A 6,873-nucleotide genomic window follows, 5' to 3' on the forward strand; every position below is an offset into this window, starting at 1 on the left:
AGAAAGAGAAAGAGAAAGAGAAAGAGAAAGAGAAAGAAAGAAAGGATTAGCCCAGAGAATAGCTATAGGGGACATTTTTGCACTGCCCATGAGGTTCCCTCAGTTCTGACCTCCCAGGTTCCTCAATGGTTCATTCCTTTAGGCAGCAGATGTCAGTGTCTTCCAGGTAAGGAGACATCTAGGGCCAAAATTCCATTCTGTCATAGACTGCATGGAGTCAGTCAATGAGAACCTCCTGTCTCTGAAACCAGTATGCCTGGGTTTAAATCTCAGTTTTTCTTCCTTCCCAGCTGTGAGAGTTAGAGCAAGTCCATTTCTCTGTATCTCAATATTTTTTTGCCAGTAAAATGTTTTTCTTGAGCAAGGGGTTCTAAGCATAGAACCCAGAGCCTTGTACATGCTAAGCACATGCTGCCACTGAGCTGCACTCTCAAGCTTTTTATCTATACAATAGGCGCATTAGCAGTGTTGATGTCACAGCATTGCTGGGATAAACAGATGATCTACAAAAGTCACTTTTGGACCATAACACATAATCCAGTCAGTTTACATTGGACATTAACAGCAGTAGCACATGATCTGTGGCCACTTCGACAGATTACAGCAATGTATCAGGCACTGAGCTTGACACTGGCTCACCAAGATTAAGAACACAAACAGGAATCCTACCTTTTGTGAGTTTGTAGTTCATCAAGAAGGCAAGAGGGCATAAAAGATGTTAGACAAAATGTCACATGATAGAAGTAGAGATTCAAATTGTGACCATTCCTGTGAAAAAAGGAAAGAGAAAGCTGTGACAGCATGTGGCAGAGGGAAGGTGGGCTCAGATGGACTGGGAGGAGCAAGAAGAGCTCTTTAAGGCACAGACATTTAGCTGAGTAGTAGTGTAGACAGATCCCAGCACCAACAGTTTAAAGAGGTGCTCCCATAGCTGGCTTTATTTTAAAACCACTGAGAAATCAAGTCAGCTATCTGCAAGGGTGTAGAGCTGCCTAACAACCCGATTCTCAGTTTGTACTTCAAAGCCTCACATTAAGCTGCAGAAATGTGACAAGTTCTTTGCTTTAGTGATTATATTCATTTGATTTGTCTCTGAAATCTAGAAATTCATCAGTCTATCCATCCATCCACCCAGCTATCCATTGACCCATCCACCCACCCACCTGGACAGGCAGATAGCCATCTACACATTCAGTCAGTCATTCTTCCAGACAGCCAATCCAGAAATCCTGGAAAGAAAGCAAATCTATACAGAAGTTTCTGTGAGCAAGAAAACAAGGGAGAAATGTAAGTTTGAAGAAACTTGGAATTTGATACAAATGAAGATATAAAGACAGAACTTGCTGGAAAAGTTGTCATATTGTAGCATGCCAGTGAGTAAAGTGAATTTAAAGAAATCAAATCTTATTGAGCATTTGGATTCTAAAAGCAACATGTAAAACCAAAAGAAAAAAATCACTAATAGACGATAGTCAAAAAATACCTTGGAAAATTCCTCAGAGATTGTGTTAGAAAGCAGTATCTTATCTTGCAAGAAATCCAGTACCACTACTGTTACCTCTAGTCTTCAAATCGTTACTTCAGGTGAGCAACAGAATTGTGAGCTTGCTTGGAGGGACATGTGCATGAAAACTGTATCCTGTGACCCACAGTATGTGACAAGGTGCACATCCCATGGCACACACAGGAGTGCATGGAGAAGGAGCAGACCCAGCCAGTCTTCAGCCTCCCACCTCAGCACTATGCTGCCCACTCCACAGAAGCGGGCAGATCTCCCCAGCTAATCGACTTTCCACTTTCTCTAGCTTTCTGCCTCTCTCTGTCAATCCATTTATTCTTATCATTTTGCTAACTAAATGACTAAATTTGCATGCATTAAACATAAGTAAGATATAGGTTCAAAGTAACATAGCCAAATAAATACCTGAAGTCAGTAATAAGCTGTCCTTTGCAGGAAATGGCTCTGCGACACAACCTGACCAGAGGTTGGGGTCTGTGTTAGTTCCCTAGAACCACCATAACAAACTACCACAAACTCAATGGTTCATGCAACACAAATTTCTTCCCTGAAAATTCTGGAGAGAGGAAGCCCAGAGTCAGCAAGTGATCCTCCCTCTGGAGGCTCTGGGATGAATTCCATTCTTTGCATCTCCCAGTCTCTTGGTGTGCCAGTCATGGCTTGTGGTAGCACCACTCCAATCGCCAACCTCCTTTCCCATCTTCACCTGACTCCTCCCAGGTGTGTTCCATTCTGTGTGTTTCAAGTCTCCCTGATCTCATCTCTTGGAAAGACACCAGCATTGAATTTGAATATATATATATTCATATTCTCTCTCATATTCATAGTCTCTCTCTCTCTCTCTATATATATATATATATTGAATTTGTGCTCCAAATTGAGTACAAGCTCATATCAATATCCTTAACATCTACAAAGATTCCATTTTCCAATTAAGAAATTCCTTTTTCCACATTCATGGATTCATGGTGTTAGGACTTGGACATATCTTTTGGATACCATGCTATTCAACACACTACAAAGCCTACAAAAGAATCATAAAAGTAGGCTGTAACAGGTTTTAAGGGTCTAGTTCTCTGTAGAGCTGTGACGGTGGCAACTTGTAGTTACACATCTCTCTGCACCCCTCTGCCTTTTTATCCTCCTCTGATGCCCGAAGCTCTCCTCTCCTCCTTTGGGCATCCATCAAGCTACCTAACAAACCTTGACATATTCAACATCTGGTTCTCTATGTCCTAATCAAATTTCCTGTCCCACATCTCATGCCATACAAGAAGAATGGTTAATCAGCTGAACTACACTTTAAGGCACTGGCTTATCCACGGGGCTAAAACCTGTACATGTGGCTCTTAGGAGTGTGACCAGGTCACACAAGCTCTGGTCTGTGGAGATGCAGTTGCTGTGGGGATGGAGCAGAACTGCCTTGACTAACTGTGCTTCTCATTCCTAAAACCTCAGTGAACAAAGCGAGCCAGAAGCCATGTGCCACAGCTGCCTGGGGCTGCGGCTTGAGGTCGGCTCCCTGTGACTCAAAATGGAGCCAGAACCAGCACATTATTATTATCTCCATTTTTCTAAGGAGGCCATGAAGTTCAGTGAAGGCAATACAGCTTCCATTTTAGTTGCTTTTCCCGTTACTGTGATAAACTACCCTGACAAAGAAAACAACTGAGGGAGAAAGGGTTTGAGGGTACGGTCCATCATGGCAAGGAAATCCTGGACACAAGAGCTTGAGGCACCTGGTCAAGTTGCACCCACAGTCAGGAAGCAGAGAGAGATGAATGGTCCTGCTCAGTTAGCTTTCTAGTTTTTATTCTTAATATTTTATTTATTATTATTATTTTATGTGTATGAGTGTATTGGCTGCATGTATGTAAGTGCACCCGTGTCACACAATGCCCGTGGATGTCAGAAGATGGCATCAGATCCCCTGGAACTGGAATTACAGATGGTTGTTAGCGCCATGTGGGTGCTGGGAACTGAACCTGGGTCTTCTGCAAGAGAAGCCAGTGCTCTTAACTGCTGAGCCATCTCTCCAGCCCCAGCTTTCTCGTTTTTGTGCAGTCCAGTACCCAAGCCCAGGAATGATGCTGCTCTAGAGTGGTTCTCACCTCATTTAACCTAATCAAGATCATCCTTCACAGGTGTGTCCAGAGGATTTTCTCCTAGATGATTCTAGATCTTGTCAAGTTGACATCTCAGATAAACCATCACAGTGAACCACAGTCACACAGCTAGTAAGTCCTGCTGTGGCCTTTGAAGCCTGGTCTATCTGAATCCAAGATCTGATATCTTGTTATACTCTGCTCTCATGACCATCATGAGAATTGCACTTTCTCTGCCCAAAGCTGTGGTCAGGAAAGCCTGGGCTGCTGAAAGACAGTTTTATAAATAACTAGCAGACAGCCCTTTCTGGATTCAGGATCTGGATTTTGTAAATGGCACAGAGATTCACCACTCAGAACTCCTTTCATAAAGGAACCTACCTAGTACATGGCTAAAAGTACTGTCAGCAGACACTTGGACTCTCAGCTTGAACTTGGCCCTCTCAGCTGCAGACAGGGCCTTGCCCAGGACAGAACCAACCCATATGGCCCTTGGCCAGTAACTGCTTAAGTCTCCAGCACTAGGACCCACTGGTGGACAACTCTAGTGAGTCCTGTATCTTAACTTCTCCCTCTGTCTAGTGCCACTTTCTCTCTTTCCCCCAGGTATCCATCCCTAATGCCAAACCCTGACCACAGCCAGCTTGGATGTTATCACCATTCCCATCTTACAACCCCTCAATCTATGGGTTTACAAAGGATGTCCACAATGGTGTCAACCACAGAGGAGGTGGTTTCACTTGCTTTCATCTCTAGGCTGATTTTTTTTTCAGGTCAATTTACAGTGACAAGTGCAAACATCAGAAGGTGAGGTACTTGCTTATGTTCTTGAGGATCATCCTTTTCCCCCACACTCCCATGAATCACCAGGAAGTACTGTTGGCAAATCTAGGGAACCACAGCCAATGGCTCTTTAACTTTATTTTTTACTGTTTTACAAAGAGGGCAAATGTGTCCTCTGAGTACCTTAATGTCCTGGGGGCATTTTTCCCAGTGGGATTGAAACACTGTATGGTTTAGATATAAAATGGCCCCAAAGGCTCATGTCATGGCCACTTGGACCCCAGTTTGCGGTGCTGTTGAGCAGTGACTGGATCATAAGGATGCTGACTACATTGATGGATTCATTCATTGATGAGCTTATGCCTGAATGGGCTTTTAGGAGATGAGGGCTAGACGGAAGAAATAGGTCACTAGGGACTTGACTTTGAAAGGTACATCTTATCTCTGGCCTTTATCCTCACCTCCCTCTCTCTCCTTCCCTCTCTCCTTCCCTCAGTCCCTCCTGTCTACCACCAGATTCTGCCTCGCCATGCACAGGCCCAGAAACAATAGAACCAAGTGACATGGACTGAAGTCTTTGAAATTGTGAGTCAAACTAAATCCTTCCTCCCTCATGTTATGTTCTCAAGTATTTTGTCACAGTGACTAAGAGTGACTCGTGCAAACATGTTCTAACATTCTCTTAATTCTGGCCTGCTCTCAAGTAGCTAAGGTTGTCTCTGATTTTCTGTGGAATGTTCTATCTGAAGATCCCAGAATGCTTAAAGAAGCGCTCATATTCACTGACCTCTTAACTGCCAGCTGCCACAGCCATAAGAGCCCAGAGCTTGGCAGAGCTCCCAAAAGCCATTGCAACTACTCTGCCCCCAGGAAGGATCCACCATCACCATCTCCCACACACAGTATTCCTTTTAAATGAAAGCCAGGTTTTTCTTTTCTTGGCTATTCCAGCTCACCACAGTCCTATCAGATGGTCACAAGCTGGTGAAGTTCTGTAGAGCTGTTGCTGGCCTCCCACCCCCACCATTTTCCTCCCTGTCAAACAATTCCCACCCTTCACTTTCCTAGGTGTCAGTGCCACACCTATATAATTCACAGCTTCACTGACATTTCTTCCAAGTCCTAGAGCTGGCGGTAACTCACCCTCATTGTCAGTGAGGGCCATCACCGGGCCAGACACAGCACTCACAGTGCTCCACATGAAGTTCATGTTAGCTGTTCTCTGACGCCTTCCAACAAAGAGTTCAAGAGACTTTTAATTTGATGGCCTAGAAGAACGAGGACCCTGACATGCCCCCTGACGGTCAGGTTCTCAGATCATAGGACATCCATTTAGGAAAGGTCTGGTATGCCCGTAACAGCCCAGGCCTTCCCAAGGGGGACCTGGTTGGACTCACCCACCGAAGTGCTATTGGCATGCATGGCCCCTCAACCCAGGTCCCCTCCTGTAGGGTCCTCACATTTCCCAAGGGATATGTTTACTTTTCTAAAAAAGAACTGAACATTCACTGCGCTGAATACAAAATGAGTATGCTGTTGTAAGAAAAATAACTTGCATATTCCTTGCACTGATGAAGTCATATAAGACATCAAAGTCCTAAAAATCATATCCAACTGCCCAGCTTCATGGCTGCTGTGGTCAATCTTGGTCGTCAGTTTGACTGACTTTAGAATCACCATGGAATTGATGTGTCTGTGAGGTGTTTGCAGAGAAGATTAACCGAAGTGGAAAGAACTACTCTAAATGTGGGTGGCACCATGGGTTAGAATCTCAGATTGAATAAAAAGGAGAAAGTGAGCTGAGCACCAGTATTCATCCCTCTCTACTTCCTGTAGAGTTCATCATGGCAGGAGTAGATATGAAAGAGGAGGGGTATTCCCAGATCTGGTATTTTACAGATAAGGCCAAATACAAATGTGTGGTCCTTAAGCTAATACAATGCATTGAACAGTTGTTTTGGTCCCTAGAGTATCTTTCTTTGTAATTTAAATGCATATCTCAAAATTGAAAAACTCCACACAGAAATATAGCTTCTACTCTCTTCTAAAATATATAAACAGATGGTCCCAGGGAGCTGGCATTCCAACCTTGAACCACCACTGGAACCAAGTGGCAGTACCAGCCCCTATGCAAGGGACACATGATCTCTAGTTCACCTCCTTCACACTGCTGAGAGATGGCTCAGCAGTTAAGAGCACTAACTGCACTTGCAGAGAACCTGGATTCAATTCCCAGCACACATTCCTCTGGAACTGGAGTTCTGGGGATCTGACACCCTCTTCTGGCCTCTGTGTACATTGCATTACATGGGTGCACTTACATGCATGCAGACAATACAGTGATACACATAAAATTAAGATAATAAATAAAAAATAGTTTTTTAAACTCTACAAATTGGCAGTTGCAGAGTTCGAATAGCAATAAACAACATCAAGAGGCATCAAGAGGCATCAGCCTCTCTATAG

At 43.9% G+C, this 6,873-nt stretch overlaps 1 protein-coding gene across 3 annotated transcripts in view; it reads left to right on the forward strand.

Annotated features, from left to right (window-relative positions):
* The window catches only part of Adra1b (adrenoceptor alpha 1B), a 138,063-nt gene that overhangs the window by 9,095 nt on the left and 122,095 nt on the right, over window positions 1-6,873 (forward strand). Inside the window, exon 2 of one of the 3 annotated variants that reach the window (XM_029557941.1) lies at window positions 4,904-4,992. The exons of the other annotated variants lie outside the window; for them this stretch is intronic. The gene's annotated coding sequence lies outside the window, so the exon portion shown is untranslated. The remainder of the gene's footprint in view (window positions 1-4,903; window positions 4,993-6,873) is intronic. 3 annotated transcript variants of the gene reach the window in all.

This window comes from Nannospalax galili, unplaced genomic scaffold (genome assembly GCF_000622305.1).
Source record: "Nannospalax galili isolate Female #2095 unplaced genomic scaffold, S.galili_v1.0 scaffold667, whole genome shotgun sequence".
NCBI classification, from domain to species: Eukaryota; Metazoa; Chordata; class Mammalia; order Rodentia; family Spalacidae; genus Nannospalax; species Nannospalax galili.